This window comes from Microtus ochrogaster, chromosome 8 (genome assembly GCF_000317375.1).
Source record: "Microtus ochrogaster isolate Prairie Vole_2 chromosome 8, MicOch1.0, whole genome shotgun sequence".
NCBI classification, from domain to species: Eukaryota; Metazoa; Chordata; class Mammalia; order Rodentia; family Cricetidae; genus Microtus; species Microtus ochrogaster.
In genome coordinates, this window is record NC_022015.1 from 79,245,537 (window position 1) to 79,268,537 (window position 23,001).

A 23,001-nucleotide genomic window follows, 5' to 3' on the forward strand; every position below is an offset into this window, starting at 1 on the left:
AGATGGCAGGCACGGGGCTAAGAGGAATGGAGAGGGGGAAACTGTGGCTGACACGTAAGAGAGAATAATAAAAAATAAAGAAAGAAAGAAACTAGGGGGGGAGCATTTTAGGAACCATAAATAAAGTAGAACATTTTATTCAAATAATTGACAGAAATTACCACCTTTCCAATATCCATAAAATATATCATAGCCTAATTTGCACTTCATGATTAAGAGAGTTTAAAACAGTATAAAATTTAACTTTAATTTTACACAACAGTCTTCTATGTTTTTCTTCAAGTAGATCTTATTAATATTTCTTCAAGGAGATCTTATTAATATTTCTGAGATCTTAACATCAATATCATCCCTCAAACACAGGATCTATAAAACATTTATGTTTTAAATTGGAGATTGTATTTATAAGCTTAAAGGTGTTAAATTATGCTAACGCTCACACACATCTTTAAAATGTTTGCTTTCTGGTTTGTAAATTATAAAGGAACAACATCTGGATTACTCTCCTGGTGACATATATTTTACTATGTTGTATCAGGATGTGAGAGAAAACTATTTTCATAATGTGGGTCAAATATAATATACACCACTGTTTTATCCAGTCATGAATGTCTTCGCTTTTCTCCATCCTTTTACTCTTCTGAAGAAATAAAAAAAAAAACAACAAAAACACTACAAGACAAATGCAGAGAAAATAATGCTTTGGCTATTTACTACTGGATGTTAGTAATCTTTTTAGCATCTACAAATAGTAATATTTTTGGTTCATGATGCCACTCAATCTCAAATGCTATAGAAAATTAAGAATAAAATATTTTACCTTGACTATTGCTATTAGTATTTTGATAGATATAATCACATAGAAATTCACATAGAAATTTCACTAAAATCTGTATCCCAAACTGATAAGATTTTGTAACAAACCTGTAGAAAACTAGAATACATTGAAATAACTATATCAGTTAAGATAAAGATATGTTAAAAAATCAATTTAGTCATCTTTAAGCTATTGCAATTTTAATGAAATGTCTTCCAATTCTCTTATTTTCCTTAGGAAACTAAGTTTTCCAAAACTCTTAACAGTTTTCCTTATAAAGAATGTATGAAATAAAATCTGTACAAAGCAAGGAAGGATATATAAAATATAACTATGTGTAATTAAAAGTAGTTGTGCCTATCAGCCTAAGTTGTGATCGATGTGGCATAGAGTATATTATTTTAATAAAAATTTCACCTTTGAATTTTTAACAAGTTGGGAAATAATTGTAAAGTTAATGACCACCAGGTAGTTCCTTACAAATTATCACACAGAGACTAATTTTTGTAGTAAGAGTCTAAAATGATGGTGGGATAACAAAAAATGTATCTTGTTATCATTGAAGACTAGGATTCACAAATTCAAGTGATGGGAAAAGCAACTAATATATACAAATATTTAATGTAAAATTATTGATTCTGCACCATCTAACTTTGATAGCTGAAAGTAAAAGAAAAGTGATCGTGAAGACAGGTGAATGTGTTTTTCTTTATTGACTACAATTAGAATTCTTGCTTTTGTTAATTTCAAAGAAACTTCAACCAAAGATTATTAGGAAGGCTTTAAGCATGTTTTAGAAAACTACTTTCTTGTGAAAGTCTATTACTTGAGTTTTGTAACAGGTACATTGCTTTGGGAAAGATGAGTTTACACTCAAACATTTGCCTTGAAAAGGCAGTAGCTTATATGGGTCCAAGTTTTATATTTTCCCCTGAAGAAGAAATTACAGCAGATCTTTCTTTCGTGGAGTCTGCAACTCACAGCAGCACTTCAGAGTCCCGTCCAGATCCTCCTGGTCTGATTAGGAAATAAAGTTCACCAGTGGAAGGAATTACATCAGACTTGATCCAGTCCAGCTACCCCATGACAGCATTTTCAGGAAGGACCACTTTTAGGATTCTAACAGAAAATGTGAATGAGAATTACCATTTCCCAGAACTGCTAAATGGGCATCTAATAATGGAAGTCAGATGTTCCTTCCATTTCCTCCCTTTCAGAACAGGGGAATTCAATAAAGGTATCAGTAATTTTGAATGCAAACAGATCTGGCTTCCTGCTACCACCTGCCTAAGTTAATTCAGTGTGCTTTATATGTGAACAGAGAGACACTGTTTTCTTCCTTCCTCTTCCTTTTGGAAAAATGTTTTAAAATAGGTTTTTAAATAACACATTGATTATATCATAAAACCAACTCAATACTCCTGGGCTATTGAGAAGTACATTTTACAGTAAAGAGAAAGTCTGATTATAAGAACAATTATTCTGACATTTGTCCACATTGTGTATCACAAGTTTGCTGTATGCCACCCCAGTCCAAGCTCTGAGCAAATAGAATGTAACAATGAACAAAGAACCAGAAGCAATAGCCTATTTTTTATTATAATCTACTAGTAGTTAAAAAAAGCAAATAAAGAAGAACTAATGTATGTTTGTGCATATTTTGTGTCCAAAGTCAGAAACCAGTCACACAAAAGAATATAACATGAAGAGAATGCATGGTTCAATATTATGGTAAAACCAGTTTCATTTATATGGTATATAATTTGATATCTGAATGAAATGAAAGAGTTGTCTATGCTGGCTTTAGATGCATGCACATTCCAGGATCAGCAATAGAAAACAAAAGAGCACATTGTCATGTGCATATTTAAAGAAAACCGGTACAATAAAATAAAAAATATTTCAAATAAAACAAATGAGTTGCAGCCAATAGTTGAGGGACTTCGAACTAATATTTCAGAAAGATGACAGAGAAACTGAGGGTGTGTGTGGCTCTGAAGATCATTGCAGGGATCTTGGCTTCCCTTTCAGTAAGATCAGAAGTTACCCCATGGCCACATGCAGTTGGGGATGACAACTACATATCACAGTTTCAAAACCTGGATACCTATGGTACAGTACTAAATTGTAAATCTGAGTTGACAATTATGAATGAAAACTTGGAATTCAAAGATGTGAAGACATCCAAATGTTTGTGTGTATAAATGTAGTTTCTGCTTGTATGTACACGCACACACATAAATACACACACACACACACAGAAGGAGGGAGGGAGGGAGAGAGAGAGAGAGAGGCTTTGAACTTATTCTTTCCAGGTATTTTGTAATATAGGAGTGATTAAAAATCACCAGTAGAAGAAGTGTGGAAGAGTTTAGAGAAAAATGCAGATGGTAAAAACTGAGAATCGGAATACTTCTGTATGGAGACATTGAGACGATTGAGAGAAATCACTACCCCCACTCAAACAATAAATTGGAGTATCTTGTCAATGAAGTAGAAGAAAACCTATACATTCCAAATGTATACAATTCAATGGATCATCTCTGCTGTATATACATTATACATGATATATTACTTTTGAAGTCATTCTATATTTTAACAATTTAAATTATTTATTGTATGATAAAAGCCATGTTTTAAAATATATGACAGATATTACATGTACTCACTTAATGTATTTTAGAACGAATTTCATATCAGACAAGATAGACACAGAAGTGAAGGCTGAACATGATACTGTCTTGTCTGCTGCAAGCCCTCCCTCTAGTGGAGCTGCCTCCGATGCACCATCTGGCTGGGAGAGCTGGCTGTCCAGCTGAAGCCCCCTTCCACATTATCCTATTTTCACTCGGACAGACAGAGACAAGCTAGATACTCTCCTAGATCTGGTAGGGCTGCATGGTCCACCCTTTCAGGGCAAAATGATAGATTTTTCTAACCCTGATGATCTCCATCTAAATAAAGCATGACCTCGACCCGTCTCACAATGATTTCTGGCATAGAAAATGTGTCTGACAGACTCAACTTTAGCTAGAAAGGGCTGTTTCCGCTTTGATTTTCCTTCATTTCTCAGTAAAAGAACACTAATCAGGCTCAGTTATTGTTTTGGAAATGTTTTTCTCTGCCTACTGTTCTCTGCGTGGAAGCATGCATGATTATGCATTGTCTCTTAGCACTGTAAAGTCTTCTGTATCTGGAACATCTAGTGAAGGAGAAGACCCTTAGCAAGTATGATGGGCAGAATGTGTACAAGTTCTAGAAGACTGGAAGGGCGGGAGGACAGAGCAGTTGTGCTTACTAGGGTTTTCACCCTAGCTAAGTCCTAGATATATATTCCTTGCTCCTCCGTTAAGGGGTCAGTGATAGTTTTAGTAATGCATGCTTCTTTTATTTGCTTATATTAATTTCTTCATATTATAATGAGATTTTAAGGCTGATGATTAGATCTGGTCGTTTGTATAAAAGTTTATGCCACCCTCTCCTCAGGAATAGGTTCAGCACCCATACTAATCAGAGAAACTCATCTCCCTATTCAGGAAAACCCTTAACTAGGTCAAAAGGTTGCAGAAGGCCACATTTGGCCCAAATTCAGCAGTCCTCTGGCAGCTGTAATGAAAAGATGCATCTTTTACTTTTGTGAGGGTAGTTTAAATGCCTTGAGCTCTGGATACCCACAATAGCACTGGCTGTCATAGTCCCCTTCCTGGGAGGCAGCTTGCCATAAACAGAGCCAAAACGCCGACACAGCCGTGCCCTGATGACCCCATTTGGCCTACTGCTTCCAGATGAACCAGAAGAGGGAATTTCCCAGTATCCCATTCTCTTACATACAAGCCAAAAATTCTACTACTCCTAAAAGAAGTTCTCGACTGTTGCAATATCTTGCAACAACAGCACCAACAAAGCAAACAACCTCATTCGATGTACAAGTCTAGGTGGAAAAGGTATTTTACATAAAAAAAAGAGCACTGACAAGATTCATTTCCTTTCTTTCTCTCTTATTTAAAAAATAATTGAAAAAACAAAGACTACTAGAATAAAAGTTTCTTGCAACATTAAAGTGCAGTTTCGGGCACAGTTTAAGATGAATTGTGAGGGGAAAAAAACTCTGAGATCAAATATGTCCACTCATTCTGTACAAACGTCTTTCTTAGACATTCAATCTCTCCATGTGTGTATTAGAGAGGCATTAATCTAAAAAAATGGATTACTATTAAAAATAAGTGTTGTGTGGTTTTATAGATAAGTGTAAGTTTTCACTCTTTTTCATACTAGTCGTAAAATTCCTATCTTCTGTTTTTCTGTTTTCTTTTAAAACTACTAACCTGTAAAAAGCAAGTTTGTGAATGGATGTTTCCAATCCCAACCACCTGGTTCCAAATAACTCACTCAGACAGTAAATATAAATTAAAAATGCTCAGCTAATAACTTAGGCTTATTATGACTTAACTCTTACATTTAAATTAACCCAATTCTATTAATCTATGTATTGTTATGTGGCTCTTGGCTTTGTCTGTCCTCTAGCATGTCTTGTTCCCTGGGTGGCTAGCTGGTGTCTCTCCTAACTCTACCCTCCTTTTCTCTATTATTCTGAGTTTGGTTTTCCTCCCTAACTTCCTGCCCAGCTACTGGCCTGTCAGCTTTTTATTAACCAATGACAATAATACATATTCATTGTGTACAAAAGGATTGTTGTACAGCACAAGTTAGACATTGTTAGACGTGACTGATCGGTTTTCTTTGGCCCATGTTATCCAAAATGTGATATTCAACTGAAAAAACAGAAGATATTTACTTGGTATTCTAAGCTTTAGTAAAATCTGAAAATGAAATAGATAAGCTAATTTTAGATAAGTCTAAAATGTTTCAAATCTAAAATTCTATAAAGGTAGTAGCTTACTTATACAAATAGAAAGAATTGTTCTTATAAATATAGATTAATGTTTTAATTTACCTAACTTTGGTACATTTTAAATATTCTATCTTAAAATAATAATTGTTATTCCTATTTCTATTGATGAAATACTGAAGCTCAAAGAGGTGAAGGGACTGGATTGTGGATATTGGTAGTAAACCACTGAGTAGGAGGACAAGTATGCTCTGTCTCTCCAGTACTTAGTGCATTTATTCAGTAACATTCAGTAGAGTATTTACATCTCAATTGACCTTTAAACAGGTTTTCTTAAAATGAATTGTGAATAGGAGATAACAAAATGGTTTTTGCAATAAATATATTACATCAAGTTCAATAGGGATTTATATGCACAAACCAATTATAATTCCTATGGCTCATAAAACAGAAAATATCCACACATATGTAAGGATGATCAAAGGGGAAAAAGTAGATCAAAAATACTTCAATATATAAAAAATATTTAAAATAAATATAAACAAATACAAATGTAATAATTGAGATACATCTTCTAAGAGTAGCTATCTAAAAAATGTTGCTTTTACATTTAAACATGGAAAATTTCCAAGTTAATATTTGATTATATATATATATGAACATTGCACAGATATATAAAATCTGTAACAAAAACTTCCTACATTATAGACTACAGTGATATGAGTGATGAATGCATCCCCCAACCCCAGACTCAGATATTTGAATAGTTGGCATCATTGTTTTGGAGGAAGCATAGTCTTACTAGAGGAAGCCCATCACTGGAGCCAAGATTTGAGAGTTTATGCTTTTCCTTCACTTCAAATTCTCCCTCTCTACTTTGTGTTTGCTGTTGAATATGTGATATTTAGACTTCCTGTAACTGTTGCCATGCCACCCCCATCTTTATCGACTCTGCATTAAGAGCTGTATGTCTAAATACACCTCTTCCTTAAGTTGCCTTTGGTCACACTAAATTTTGCCATGACAGCATAGAACTAATGATGTAAATGTCCACTCTGACTGTAGAATGCTAAAGCAGCTGTTGACGTGAAATGTAAGCTTAGTTAATCATAACACACCTTACCTACCAAAAGTATCCGTTTCTTCTCAAACAAAAGTTTGTTTCATTTTATGGAAAGAAATGTCATAAAATATGACTCTCATCATTTTAACTTAAAAAATGTTGTACCTACATGTAAGCAAATTAATACATTTTCTCTTTTGAAACCACTTCAAAATAAAAGAGAAATCTGGTGACCAAAAAGTGCCTCTTAAATTGTCAATTTCTTCATAAATAAATATTCAGAGAAGAATATCAATTAATATTTACCAAGGCCATACGCTCCCAAAACTATAAACAAATCTCAATTAGTAGAATAACAATAAAACATTTTTATATCCATTATTCTACAAAAATACACAGATCAAATTCTTACCAGAGAATGAATTTCTGTTTGGAAGATTTTATTTAAAATGCTAAATTGTTCTTTTTTAGGTCAATTTTATGCTTCTGATATTAAATAATTTACTGTGCCTGAAACTTGCAGAGTTTCTGACAGGACTGAGAAAAATATGGAATGTACAAAAGCAGAATGCAATTCACCCATTGGCAAATAATTGTCCAGAAAACACACCGTGGCTGGGTAGAAGTGACCAAAAGAATGGTACAACACTAAAAGAAGAGAGGACAGAGAGGGTGAGATAATAGGGATAGTAGAGAGACAAATCAAACTCATGCAATGGCAAGTACCACTTATTTCCCACTCTTAGCAAGGCCAACAACAAATGAAACAAAAGAATCCATGTTGCAACCTCACCACCACCCATGAGCCTGCAAGTCCCTGCAGTTTTCACCAGAAGTTGAACTTGCCTGATCAAACCTCACCGATTCAGCTTTACCGTTACACTGTTGTAATGGCCATTACTGTCAGCATCATTTTGTTAATTGGTGCTCCATTTGGGAAACTAGCTATATAGTTTCCCTATCTTGGAAGATTAGACTGTACCAGTTATTATTCAATACTATTCAGAGACTGTGCTAAACCTGTGAGTTTTTATTGGAAAATTAGAAAGTGATAAAATAATCAATTTCCATTAAATGGAAGAAAAGCGGTTATCAAACGCTGACAAAAAGATGACAGTGGCTAAATATAGTGCACAGCGCACAAATGCCCATCCACAGCCAAGTTGAAAGTATTTTAGGATTAATTATATAATATATAATACAGTGTAATATAATATATATTTCACCAAAAAGAAAAAAATATAGGATTTAAAGCTATTAATTAGATATGCTATATAACTGAATTGAAGTCAAGGGTTTATGAAGTAAATACAAATAAAACTGAATCATCCACCCTTTGTTGTCTTCTTTTTATCTTACTGAAATTTGTGTGTCTGTCTCTTAATTCACTTACTAAATAGAGGTAATTGTAGCTTTAAGCATTTAAATGTGATCATTATGGAACTCACTTGGGAAAATGCTAGACAGGTCACAGGCCCTAGGAAAGAACCTATTACTATTATGTTCCACTCTACCAACTCTCAATGGCTTAGTGCTATATACTTACATTAATGCAACTCTCAGCCTTCTGTAGAGAAACTTCCTAAGACCCACAACTGGTCAAGATTCATTTAAGAGAACAAGAGACTACAGAATGATCAGCTTTATATATAACATCTATATCACACCTGCACAATCCAAGATTTGGGGACTATTTCAAAGAGGGGGTAGAAGGATTATAGGAACCAGTGGTTGCGGATGACTACAAGGAAATGATTTTCCAAATTCATCAAATGCACAGTGGTTATAACACACACACACACACACACACACACACACACACACACACACACCTTGCTTAAGTCAGAAACTCGGCTAGTCTAGCAGCTACTAAGAGAAAGCATGATTTTCCTTCAGGGCTGTATACCTTGAGAAGTAATCCATACTTTAGTGAATGACCAAAGAGTCAAAATATCCTATATGGTTTAAAAATAAATTTTCAAAGGAGAACACAATATTGATTGTGTATGAAAATAGTAGTGAATCTGGGAAAAGTTGAAAGGAGGCTCAGTATGATAAACATATGTTATAAGAAATTCTCAAAAAAATCAAAATGAGAAAAAATAACATTGTCATAAACATTTTTTTGTCCAGTGCTCAGGCACTATTATTTTCATAGATTTTTACTTCACTTAAATTTCTTTGAAAAGCACCAGTATAAAGCAATTAATATATTAACTGACAAGAGCAAAAACAATATGCAAATTCTTAGATCTCAGACTGTATCTACATAGTATCTGTCAATAAACGGTTAATTCACTCCCGTGTGATGTCACTTTTTACACAAATTTAAAGAAAATACTTGAATATCTCTATCTTTCAAATAGCTTTGAAAAATTAGATGGTCTCCTGGAGTTAGATTTTATTTATAAATATACACAAAGGATATGTGTTTAAATTACATTCAAAGACGTCCTTTTCACTTGCAGAATATCTTGACAGTTACCATTGTTTCCTAAGAAGCATGATTACTCCCAAGGTATTCATACTTTTAAAAAAGATCATGCAGCTATAAAAAGTAGAGAACATCCTCAGTCAAGGGTATGAAGATATAAGATTTCCCTTGGCGAGAAGATTATTGAGTAGTGTTCCTGAAAGGAAGATGGTGTGTTTTAACTTAAAGAAAATGACTCCCAGTCCTTATGTTTACCTGCTGTAATAAAAGTTAAGAAACTCCAGGGTTTTCCTTACCTAGAAAGTCATAAAACAAATAAAGAGAAAAATGTTTTAGATCCAGTACTGTCAGCTCCCACCTATAGCTCCCACATAGAGAAGGCAAGTTAGAAAGTTTTTAAAAATCTAGTTTGAACAGTTTACAAGAATTCTTCTTTTTTTTTAAAAAATAAATTATTATTGTAAGTAATTGGAATTTTCAGTGTTAATAAAACAGTTTCAAAATTATGCACACTCAATAAACATGTACTAAAATATTGTATATCACTATATACATTTATCCATACTTGATTATTTACAAATGAATATACATGTATTTATATAATTATAAACACAGGAAACACAGTGTCAAAATTTTTAAGAAAGGAAACTTTTCGATTTTATTTATAGTCTCCATTAAACTTTTAGGTCTCTTACTAAAGATATGTTGTTCATTTTTATTTTCTTGGTATTGCAGACTTCCTTTTGAGGATATTTGTTGGAGGAAAGCCACTTGTTGGTTCCCACCTGCTAAGCCCTGAAATAATCACAGAGAAACTGTATTAATTAAATCTTGGCTCTAGCTTCTTATTAGTTAACATCTATATATAAATTTAATCCATTTCTATTAATCTGTATATCACCACATGGCTGTGGCTTACTGGCTAAAGTTCTGGCATCTGTCTCCAGTGAAGCTACATGACTTCTCCCTGACTCTGCCCTTCTATCTTCCTGCATTCAGTTTTTTCTTCCCCGCCTACCTCTGCTTTGTCATAGGCTTAACAGGTTTCTTTATTAACCAATTGTATTCACAGCATACAGAGGGGAATCACACATCACACATTGATATAGTTTTAATCTTGTATAATGTCTTCCTAGAGTCAAGGAATAGGCATTCAGCTCTAACAAGAAGAGAGTGGTCATATAGTGGTCAGGTGACTGGATTTTGGTATTAGGTTTGCTCTTATTCATTGCTTTATAAGAGGAAATTCTGGATAATCAGTAAAACATTTTTATGCAACAAAATTATATATATGTGTGTGTGTGTGTGTGTATATATACATATATACATATATATACATGCAATTGACATGATGAAATTGGTAAAGTTAAATTTGCCTTCAATATCTCAGAGGCATCATAAGGCCTAGACTATATGTCCCCTGAACATAATGATAACTCAGAAAGGTGCACTAATCAGGTCTTCATAATTTTTTAAATGGGAATAAACAGCAGCCAGAGATGAAAAAAAAAACCACTAAATTATGTAGATGGAAAGTTATCACAGTCATTGACTGAGATGTGTTTTTAAACCCCTGATCTAAGGTTTAATACTGTAAAGCATTGAATGTTTGAAGTTATGTAAACTATCTTAAATATCACTCATAAACAAAGTGAAGATTGATGGACTATGGACATAATAAAAATGGAAAACAATCTAAAGTTCTAAAATGTGACTGGTATCTAAAATATAAACAATGTAGATTAGTTAAATTCAAAAACTGTAGAAATTTCTGAAATGATTTAGGGCTTAAGAATTTCAGTATGGGAGACACATATTCACCAAGTATTAAGTTAGTATATCCAAAGTAGGAAAGATAATGAGATCCTACAAAGCAAGTATTTTTAATTTATTACAAAACAGTAAACATAAAAAATTCTGTAGTAGTGCACTTTGACGTGAACGTAAGGAAAAGCAAGGAGGGACTATATATATGGAGGATATTTATTTTAATAATTTTTTATTGATTTTTATTTAGCTCTACATTTTTCTCTGCTTCTCTCGGGCCTTTCCTCTCACCTTCAACTCTCTCCGAAGGTCTCCACGCTCCCAACTTACTCAGGAGATCTTGTCTTTTTCTACTAGCCATGTAGATTATATCTATGTATGTCACTCTTAGTGTTCTCATTATTGTCTAAGTTCTCTGGGATTGTGATTTGTGTGCTGGTATTCTTTTTTTATGTTTAAAAAACACTTATGAGTGAGTACATGTGCTAGTCATCTTTCTGTGTCAGGGTTACCTCACTCAAAATAATGTTTCCTAGCTCCATCCATTTTCCTGAAAAATTCAAGATGCCATTATTTTTTCTGCTATGTAGTACTCCATTGTTTAAATGTACCACATTTTCCTTATTCATTCTTCAGTTAAAGGGCAGCTAGGTTGTTTCCAGGTCCTGGCTATGACAAAGCTGCTATGAACATAGTTGAGTATATGTCCTTGTGGCAGGATTGTGCATCCTTTGTATATATGCCCAAAAGTGGTATTAATGGTTCTTGAGGAAAGTTGTTTCCTAATTTTCTGAGAATTTGTCACACTGACATCCAAAGAGGCTGTACCAGATTGCATTCCCACCAGCAATGCAGAAGTGTTCCCTTTTCCTGACAACCTCTTCAGCATAAGTTGTCATCAGTGCTTTCAAGTGTACTTCCCACTTTCTCTTCTATAAGGTTCGGTGTGGCTGGCTTTATGTTGAGGTCTTTGGTGCATTTGGACTTGAGTTTTGTTCATGGTGATAGATATGGGTCTATTTTCATTCTTCTACATGTTGATATCTAGTTATGCCAGCACCATTTGTTAAATATGCTTTCTTTATTCCATTTGATATTTTTTGCTTCTCTGTCAAAATTAAAGTGTTCGAAAGTGTGCGGATTAATATCCAGGTCTTCTATTTGTCCTTCTGTCTGTTCTTATGCCGTTATCAGAATGATTTTAGCACAGTAGTTTTGTAGTAAAGTTTTAAGTCAGGGATTGTGATACCTCTAGAAGTTCTTTTATTGTACAGGATTTATTTATTTATTTGTTTATTTATTTATTTTTGTCTATCTTGGGGTTTTTGTATTTCCAAATGAAGTTGAGTACCATTCTTTCGAGGTAAAGAATTTTGCTGGGACTTTGATGCACATTACATTGAATCTGTAAATTGCTTTTAGGATGATTGCCAATTTTTACTATGTTAATTCTACCAACCCAAGAGCATGGGAGATCTTTCCACTTTCTGGTGTCTTCTTCAATTTCTTTCTTCAAAGATTTAAAGTTCTTTTTTATTATTTTATTTATTTATTTATTAAAGATTTCTGTCTCTTCCCCGCCACCGCCTCCCAGTTCCCTCCCCCTCCCCCAATCCAAGTCCCCCTCCCTCATCAGCCCAAAGAGCAATCAGGGTTCCCTGCCCTGTGGGAAGTCCAAGGACCACCCACCTCCATCCAGGTCTAGTAAGGTGTTTGTCATACAAGTCTTCCACTTGTTTGGCTAGAGTTACTCTGAAATACCTTATGCTATTTGTGGCTATTGTGAAGGGTGTTGTTTCTCTGATTTCTTCCCCAGCTTTTTTATCGTCTGTGTACCGGAGGGCTACTGATTTTTTTTGAGATAATCTTGTATCCTGCTACATTACTGAAAATGTTTATGAGTTGTAGAAGTTCCTTGTTAAAATTTTGGGAGTTGCTTATATGAACTATCATATCATCAGCAAACAGTGAGTGTTTGACTTCTTTTTTTTGGATTTATATCCCCTTGATCTCCTTTGTGTTTTATTGGTCTAGCTAGGACCTCAAGAACTATATTGAATAGATATGGAGAGAGTGGACAACCTTGTCTTCGTCCTGATCTGAGTGGGAGTTTCTATCCATTTAGTTTGATATTGGCTGTTGGCTTGCTGAATATTGCATTTATTATGTTTAGGTACGTTCCATTGTATCCCTGTTCTTTCCAAAACCTTTATCATGAAGAGATGTTATATTTTGTCAAAAACTTTTTTGGCATTGAATGAGGTGATCAGGTGGTTTTTATTTTTCAGCTTGTTTATATGGTGGATTACGTTGACAGATTTTCTCATGTTGAACCATCCCGGAATCTCTGGGATGAAGCTGACTTGATCATGGTAGATGATGATTCTGATGTGTGTTATGACTCAAATGGATTTAACAGACAGCTATAGAATATTCCATTCAAACAGAAAAAAATATACCTTCTCAGCACCTCATGGAACATTCTCAAAAATTGACCACATACTCGGTAACAAAACAAATCTCAACCAATACAAAAAATTGGAATAACCCCATGTATCTTATCAGATCACCATGGTTTAAAACAAGAAGTCAACAGCAATAATAATTTCAGAAAATCCACAAACACATGGAAATTAAACAACGCTCACCTGAATCATCAATGGGTCAAGGAAAAAAATAAAGGGAGAAATTAAAGACTTCCTAAAATTCAATGAAAATGGCCTAACAACATAACCAAATTTATGGGACACAACGAAAGAGTGTTAAGAAAAAAGTTTATAGCACTAAAAGCGTACATAAAGAAAGTAGAAAAAAAAATCCCTCACTCATGAATTAGAAGAATTTGACAACTTTAGAAGAAAAAGAAGCAAACTTACCTAAGAGAATTAGATGGCAAGAAATAATCAAATTGAGAGCTGAAATCAACAAAATAGAAACAAAGAAAACAGTTCGAAGATTCAATGAGACAAAGAGTTGGTTCTTCGAGAAAATCAACAAAATAGACATTCAGAGAGAGAATATCCAAATTAACAAAATCAGAAATGAAAAGGGAGACATAAAAACAGACACAGGAAAAATACAGAAAATTATTAGGTCATATTTTGAAAACCTGTACTACACAAAATTGGAAAATCTTGAAGGAAATGAATAACTTTTTGGATAAATATCACTTACCAAAATTCAATCAAGGATAGATAAGCAAATTAAACAGATCTGTGAGTTCTGAAGAAATAGAAACAGTCTTCAAAAGTCTCCCAACCAATAAAAAGCTCAGGACCAGATGGTTTCAGTGCAGAATTCTGCAAGATTTTCAAAGAACTAATACTGATACTCCTCAAATTATTCTACACAATAGAAACAGAAGCAACATTGCCAAACACTTTCTATGTGGCTATAATTACCCTGATACCCAAACTTCAGAAAGACATTACTAAGAAAAAGAATTACAAACCAATCTCACTGATGACATTGATTTGAAAATATTAAATAAATTACTCACAAATAGAATCCAAGACCACATCAAGCCATGGAGGACATTTTATAAACTAATTCAAGATAAAAGAATGCAAGTAAATCAATTGTAAAAATGCTGCCCCCTGGAAGGGGGCAATGATTACATCTTTGGCCACTCTGGGAAGTGCTACATACAATGACATGACAAGGTTAATGCAGGTGCTGCCATTTGAGTAATGAAAGTGCTCAAAATTCACACTTCCTGGCATTAGCTCACAACAAATAGGAATCCGTCATTTCGTAATTGTACTTATAAAAGTTTTTTCAATGCTGTTTCTATTTGAGCTTCCTCTCATTCTGTAAGATCCAAATAACCCCTTCAATTAAAATGCAAAATTTCAAAACAGATAATACTATTAGTTGGCCCTTGATAAAGATTTCTTTTCTTCTCTTTCAGGTTAATTTTAATTTAATTTTTACTTATTTTATATACCAACCACAATTTCCCCTACTTCCTCTCTTCCCGTTTCTTCCCCCAACCTTTCTGCTTTTCTCATCCACTCCTTAGGAACTGTAAGGCCTCCCATGAGTGTTAACTAAGCCTGACATATCAAGTTGAGGCAGTACCAACCACCTCCCCACTGAAGCAAGGCTGAACAAGGCATTGAATCATAGGGAATGGATTCCAGAGAGAAAGTTCATGTGCTGATGGGGATCCTCCTTCAACCAATGGCATCTGAGGAGCTGGACCAGGTTGGGCTTAGAATTGGATGGCAAAAAGTGTGTGGGCCCACCATCTCACTCTCTCTCTTCCTGCTCACCACATCTGGATGGATGTTGGATACCATTCCTATTTCCCATTGTAATCTGTGAGTTCCCCTTAATAAAGAATTCTTATTATACCCTATTCAGAGTTAGTGTGGGGTTATTTAATTCATGTTACCCTTCCTCTAGTGCATTCACTTTACAGAATTTGGAAAATCAAAATATGTATACCACAACATTGACACATATTCATAATTTCAATGGGCAACTGCCTTGAGCTCAGAAAAGGGTGATTTGGTATTCACACATTTATTAGAAATGACAGCTTATGTTGGAGAGGATGTGGAGTAAAAGGAACACTCATCCACTGCTAGTGACAGTGTAAGCTCGTACCATCACTATGGGAATCTGTATGGAAGATTCTCAGAAATTTGGGAGTCAATCTACCTCGAAACCAATTATACCACTCTCCAGCATATAACCAAAGGAAGCTCAATCATACCACATGGACACTTTCTTAATTATATTCATAGTAGCATTTTTTTATTATAGCTAGAACCTGGAAACAACCCAGATGCCCCTCAACTATGGAATGGATAAAGAACATGTGGTGAATTTACACAATGGAGTATTACTCAGTGGTTAAAAAAACATGAAATTTGCAAGCAAATGGATGTAAGTAGAGAAAATTATCCTGAGTGAGATAACCAAGACCCAGGAAAATATAGTAGAAACTCACTCAAAAGTAGATATTAGATTTAAGGCAAAGAATAACCAGGCTACAATACTCAACTGCAGAGAAGCTAGGTAACAATGATGACCCAAAGAGTGATGCATGGATTACCCTGAGAAAGGAAAATAGATGAGATTTCGTAGGTAAACTGGGGGCAGGAGTTAGAGGTAGAGGAGAGAGGATGTGGAATAAGAACATGGTGGATGGGGATGGCCTGCAGTGATGGATAAAGAGAGAGAACATTGATAAATATTTTTAAAAATTATAGAATTGGAATGAATCCAACTCTTTTAAAATTTGGATTTATCTAAATCGAACATGGCATATGTGTATATTTTAAAAATTTTTTTAATTGCTGTTTCATTCTCTAAATTGCTACACTGCATTTATAAATATACATAAAAGAAGATAATCAGTGTATGGTTTACAGAGCAGTTATCAACGAATGCAGGGAAATAAAGTCATATCTTCTAAATACATATGTGCACTAGATTCTACAAGCCACTTGATCTCAAGTACTAAATCTAAACTAATCTAAAGTCTTTTCAACTCTGAGTCAGGATCAAAGCAGTTGCCAGTCTTGTTCTCTTCCTCTGGCTAACCTTAATGAATATTTCAAGGGATGTTCCTTCCTGATAACTCTCTCTGTAGGAATGGCATCAAACAGAATTACTTGATGTAAAGTCAGTGCTCACATCCTTTAAGACATTAGCTCAGATGACATCCATGTTCTTGGAAGTTAAGACAGTCTGGCTTCGTGCATAGGTCCTGTAACTAAAAGACTTTGTGAGACACAATGGTCCCTTGGTTCCTTTATACTGCTTTGTGCATCCTTGCCAATTGCCTCTCCTATCATCCTGTATCAGATCCAATTATCATCAGAGGGAGACTGTCCATGAAAATAACAAACGCACAGGATTATATGGAATTAACATGAATCTGACTCTCAGATATTCACATATTTTATTGGCTTATCACTAAAGTTTTGGTTGGCCCTTTTTTGCATCTTCAGAAATTCAACATTTCTCTTATCCTTTAATATGACTTTGTTTACTAGTTGACTTTACCTATTCATGTTAATTTGAGACTTTTAGTTGGATAAATTCTCATTTAGTCCAGCAGTATCTACATGGTGATATTTCTAGGTATAAGAGAGAGAGAACACTGGTTTTATCATTCTCCTTACTCAGCAACCTACTTTGTCCTACTCTGCTCCATTCTATCTTTGCCTAAATAACATTGGCAAACTGCCATACTGGTAATTTGGGAGACTGTTAAAATAAAATCAGGAAACAGGACCCAGGAACTCTAACCCCTGGTTATTCATGGCTTCTTACCCAGGCATCATACATGTGAGTAGGTGATCAAAGCTTGAAATTCTTAGAAATTCTAGCCTTTCTAAAACCCCATCATAAATAGACTGGAAGAGAAATCTCACAGAAGCCTCTAATACAATGTGCAGGAAAAATAATGTGGCTTTTACTAACTTTGTTCTTATCCAACTTTTTCATAATTGGTACAGAGGTCTTCTTCTGACTGGTGGTCTGAGTGAATGACTCATGAACTATCAGTAGTTGAAAATCATAGTATATTGTGAGAAAGTTCTTTGTATGTAGGGGATGCTAGGATCTATAATTTTATACTCCGAAGTTCACTGAAGGAATTTCTTTCCTATTAATCTTTACTTTGGAAAAGAGTACTGGGAATGAATTTCACTTACATTAAGAACCTGAAATGACAGTAGAAGCTCCCTAAAGTATGTGCATATATAAGGGCAATCTAAATGATTTCCTCAAATAGCGAGAAAACAGAACCCCAATGGGCCATTTTCTGCCACCAAGTATAGCTTTCCAGTACTGGCATTGGGTTACAGTTATTGTATTGTTGATCAAAGGGGTCCTATGAGAACCTCTCAAAAAACTTAGCTGTTGCCAAGGCTATAACTTGCTCTCCAGAGATTAACAGCTAGGCCCTATTGCTAAACACAACGTCTACATAGCTCATTGAACATGGAAAAGTCAAGCTGATACCTACCTAGAGCTGTAACACTTACGGGCTAGTACTTTTGGTACAGGAGAGTACTGTGAATCGACCAAAGGAGAAATGTAAACAATGTCTGAGGAGGTCCCAAAAGTACTAACCCGTAAGTGTTACAGCTCTAGGTAGGTATCAGCTTGACTGGCCTGAGTCTGAAAAAGCCTGGGATAAAACCGGACTCGCTGAACATAGCAGACAATGAGGACTACTGGAAACTCAAGAACAATGGCAATGGGTTTTGATCCTACTGCACGTACTGGCTTTGTGGGAGCCTAGGCAGTTTGGATGCTCGCCTTCCTAGACCTGGATGGAGGTGGGTGGTCCTTGGACTTCCCATAGGGCAGGGAACCCTGATTGCTCTTTGGGCTGACGAGGGAGGGGGACTTGATTGGGGAAGGGGGGGGAATGGGAGGCGGTGGTGGCGAAGAGACAGAAATCTTAAATAAATAAAGAAAAAAAAAGAAATGTAAACAATGACCCAGACACAAAGCCTTTGATCTACAAGTGTCCTGCTTGCAAAATATGCTAGTACTCCAATGACACAAAGCTTGTTGTATTGATTAACCAATATCTGATTTGACTTAAAGCCTTTAGGTTGAGATTGAACCTATGCGTGACACTGCTTGAGTAACCAAACACCTAAGATTATATAACCCAGAGACCTTGTGTGAAACCAAATACTACTGTGCTACTAAAAGAACACAGCAGTAAAATGCCGGAACATGAACTGGAGCCCAAGGCCAACATTAGAACTTCTTCCAGCCCCTGTCTTTGTTATCCTCATTCTACAACTGATTCCATTCATTTCTCCACTTCATACCCAGTTTTGTAGTCACTTTCAAGGTCTTAAAATTCTACAAACAAACACTTAAATTACATCCTGGACTCTACCACATAACCTGGATCACTGGCTCTATTCCCCAAGTAAGTCTTTTCATTACTCCCTTTAGAATTGTCACACATTGTCACTGGTATCTAGCCAAAACTCTATTATTGTTTTATTCAAATATGAAGGCTGAGTACAAATTCTTTGAAAAAAATCTGCAAGACAATAGGTTCCATTGGTTGATTATACAAAATATTTTCCTGTATGCCAGATATAGTTGGTAAAGTGTTTTAAGAATCATTAAATCTTTGATTACTCTACAAGAATAGAAGCTTTTGAGCTTTAATTTGCAGAGAATAAAGTTGAAGTTTTTTTCTAGCCAATGAATTTTTCTTCTGAATCTACATGCTCTTTCCTCAGAAATATTTTATGTGTTGTAAATGATAAAGGACTTATCTTATGGAAGCCCCTGTGCAACTGCTATAATTCAGTAGATGACACAGGCAAACACAGTCTAGTCTACATGGCAGTATAGTGATTAGCGCTATAGAGATTATTTGGCTAAGCAGGCTGTGTAAGTCATCTCCCAGACTTAGCAACAGCTTCTGTTTTAGAGGTTAGAACTGAGAGGTAGATATCTGATGCCAAGGTCACACAGCATGCTAAGTAAACAATCAAGTATGTTGACTCCAATGTTGGTTATTTTCTAGTAAGTAAATTGATTGATCAGTTACTGTGAATTAGCATTTCAATATATTGCAAATCTATAAGAAGTTAACAATATGTTTGGCAAGTCTAAATATTGGTGATTTTTTTATGGAGACCCAGTGCTTAAAATACTTAATTAATGTCAACTTTGGAGGTTGACGATTGCCAGAGGGAAGAATACTCAGAGGGACAATTTAAAGCAGGTTCTGGAGTGAGATGGTAGGCCTCTAAAATTGATTCTGTAGTTAAGTAAAACTTAACTTTTACTTCACAAGTTTCAAAGTTAAAGTGAATTCATCATGCTTTATCAGCTACAAAAGAAAGGAAGTGTAACACCCAATGGACATATGGACATTCTGTATATTATCTTACTATGCTGGATATATGTAATATGTTCTTTGATCACTACAACCTCATGCAGGAAGAAGAAAGACAAGGGTGAGAATTCAGTTCCATGGGATTTCCTTTGCTGTGTAAAAGTGAAATTCAGAGTACTTTCCTGATGTCACACAACTAGCTAATCCTACAACTCCATACTCCTTATTTCACACAACTCTCACTTCACTGATTCACACCCATGTAACTTTGAGTCAGCATCCTTGACAAATTGATGTTTGATCAATAATTAAAAGAACTACTTAATGAACAGGGCAGAGGGTAGAGAAAATTTAAATGGGTGGCTTCCTCATGACATCTTATAAAATTTCATGCAGCAGAGGTCACTGACCACAGATAATCTTACAAAGTCCTCCAAATGAATAATATAGAATAACATACCGCAATATAACAGCACTCAGGAAAATGCAGATGAACACACTTCATCTCAAGCTTTTTAAGCAAAACTATTTCTTCCAAACTGTGATACATTACTATAAGCAGATTTTGAGCCCAAACTGGGTGAAAACAATAGAAAAGTGCTTTTCAGCCAAAGAAAATTATTAAATTTCCTTATTATTTTCCACAAAACTATACATTTTGCATGCTGTTTTAAACATACCAATGCAGAACTAAGATAAATGGAAATTAGAGAGCAATTCTACGCAGACAATTGCACACAGAGAAGAGCTGGACGGTGCGCAGGGCGGTGCGGATATTTACTTCATCAGATGATATGAGAGGCTGTAGTTGTTCTCATCCTACTAAAATGCAAAATTTTAGCTCTCAGTTAAGACTTTTCCTTTTCTTACTGTATCTTATTTTGGTCCTATTTGGCTGTTATCTCTAAGAGCTCTGCCCTTTCTGGAGAGGAAATGGAATGGGGAGACGGGAAGTGGGGAGTTAGGAGGAATAAAAGAAAGGAAAACTGGGACCAGGATGTATGGTATAGAAGAAGAATCTATTTACAATTAACATTTTTGTTGATCCATCTTTTCAGATGAACATAGTTCACCAACCGACAGATTTAACTAACTAATAATACTGGAAATTTTATTATGTGAGCTCTGGACTTTGTTCCTCACTGGATTGGCCTGGCAGTTTCTGTTTTTTTTTTTTTTTATTTTCTTTTAAAGCCTTTGAGCATATAACGACAGTGTGTATTGTCTGAGACTAACAACTCCAAACACTCAAAAACCCCATGAACAAGCTTTGAGGATTCAACAGTATGGGAAATTGGAGGTGGAGTTGTAGTCATGGAGGAAGGTAAAGCCATGGATAGGGAGAAAAACAAAAGGTGAAGCGAGGAGACAGAGGCATAGGCAGAATGGAGGAGCACTGACAATATGGGATGTAATAGTTTAATTTTTTCTAGAACCAACAAATAAGACTTAATCAAAGGTATGAAGTTCAGTGTTGTGGTTGTTTATTATGAAACAGTAGATAAGAATATTAAGTAAACAGTTTTTGAAAAATCTGTCTATTCTAACTAAATAAAATGATTCTTTCCATTGTCTTTTAAAGAACACTAATCTAACATATTTAAAGTTATTGGTTTCAGATAAATCTTATATCTCTATAATAGTAATCATATAAGGATGTTATTCTGCCAATGCCAGTCAAATGAAACACTGAGCAGAAGATCACTAGACTGCGCAGTGACAGTCAACATGTAGTTTGCTGCTCTGCCAGCCATCTTCACTAACACTCCCAGAACACAAATTTGCCTTAGGACTACACACGCAATAAAATAAATATTTGGCCATTTTCTCAAGCACAGTAAATATCTCTGAGGTGTTTATAGCCTTTAACAAAGACAGAAGCTTCTAAATTCAAAAATTCATAGATTAAGTCATTATTTATTAGAAGTATTTACCAATCATTGTGTTACCAATTACCAATCATTTACTAATCATTCATATATATATTTATATAAATATTTATATATTATATAAATATTTATATAAATCATTCATATATATATATATATATTTCAGGAAATTTAAAGATATGGAGATATACTTTTCCTGATTTGCTGATCTCAAAGATATGGCTACAGAGATGACTTGGGGCCCATAAGCTCTGAAATTCCAAACATTTAATTATAATATTTAATAGTGTAATATATGTTTTAGATCATTTCAAATTCATAGTTATATTCTATGACTTCATAGTATTGTTATCTTAGATGTGAAGATCACATGGCTGTTTCAGAAGCTCTGGACACTTTACCATTAAGTGGTTAAGTCAGTTCTGATAACAGAATTGGCTCATGCCATTTAGTTCTGTAGACTCCAAAAAAGAAAAAAGTATTTTCTTTTAATCTGGTAGAGATGATGACAGAAGTTTATTTTCACTAGAAGTTTACCAAAATTTTAAGATTTAATATTTTGGAACAAGCCATAGGTACACACACAGAGAATCTAATCAACCTCAATTCTAAGGCATGCCATGGTATTTAAAGAAGAATGAGTCTCCTCTCCAAGTAGACATCAACTGACAGTAATAGTTCCCCAGTTGTTAGGGGTGAGCTCTCGTGAACTGAGAGTGAATAGTTCCTCAGTTAGGGGTGAGTCCCCATCCATTCTGTAGCACTTCTCACCTATAGATATATTTGATTGGATAGAAGACTCTAAAATTTCAATTTAAAAGAAATGATCGTAGTTGTATAACCTCTTCCATGAGTATGAAAGAAAGGAAGTATCAGTCATACAAATGAACTGTCACTCTTCAAATTCAAGAGCAGAGGGCAGAATGTTATACTACAATAACCTGGACACTAGAGGGGTACCTCAGTATGGAGCCATTCCCTAACACACAGAAGTCGTCCTGGGGAAAGTGAAGGAGAAAAGTTATAATTATGTTTTAATTTTTAAAATTTAAATTGGTATGGCCTTTGTACTCCTGAAACTAATGAGGGTAACAGAAAAAAAAAGTCCAAAAAAAGACAAAGAAAATTGCTACATATCAGGATGCACATGGAGCTAGTGATATAAATTAATATGCGTATAACCACTTGTGGGAGGGAATGGGTGGAAGCAGAATTGGATAAGGAAGATTAGGTTGCTATATAGTATTAACAAAGCCCTCTTTGCTACGATGAAGTTTGTCTTTGAAATAGATGGCAGAGGCTTTATGATTAGACATTTAGGCTGTACTTTCCATCCTCGTATC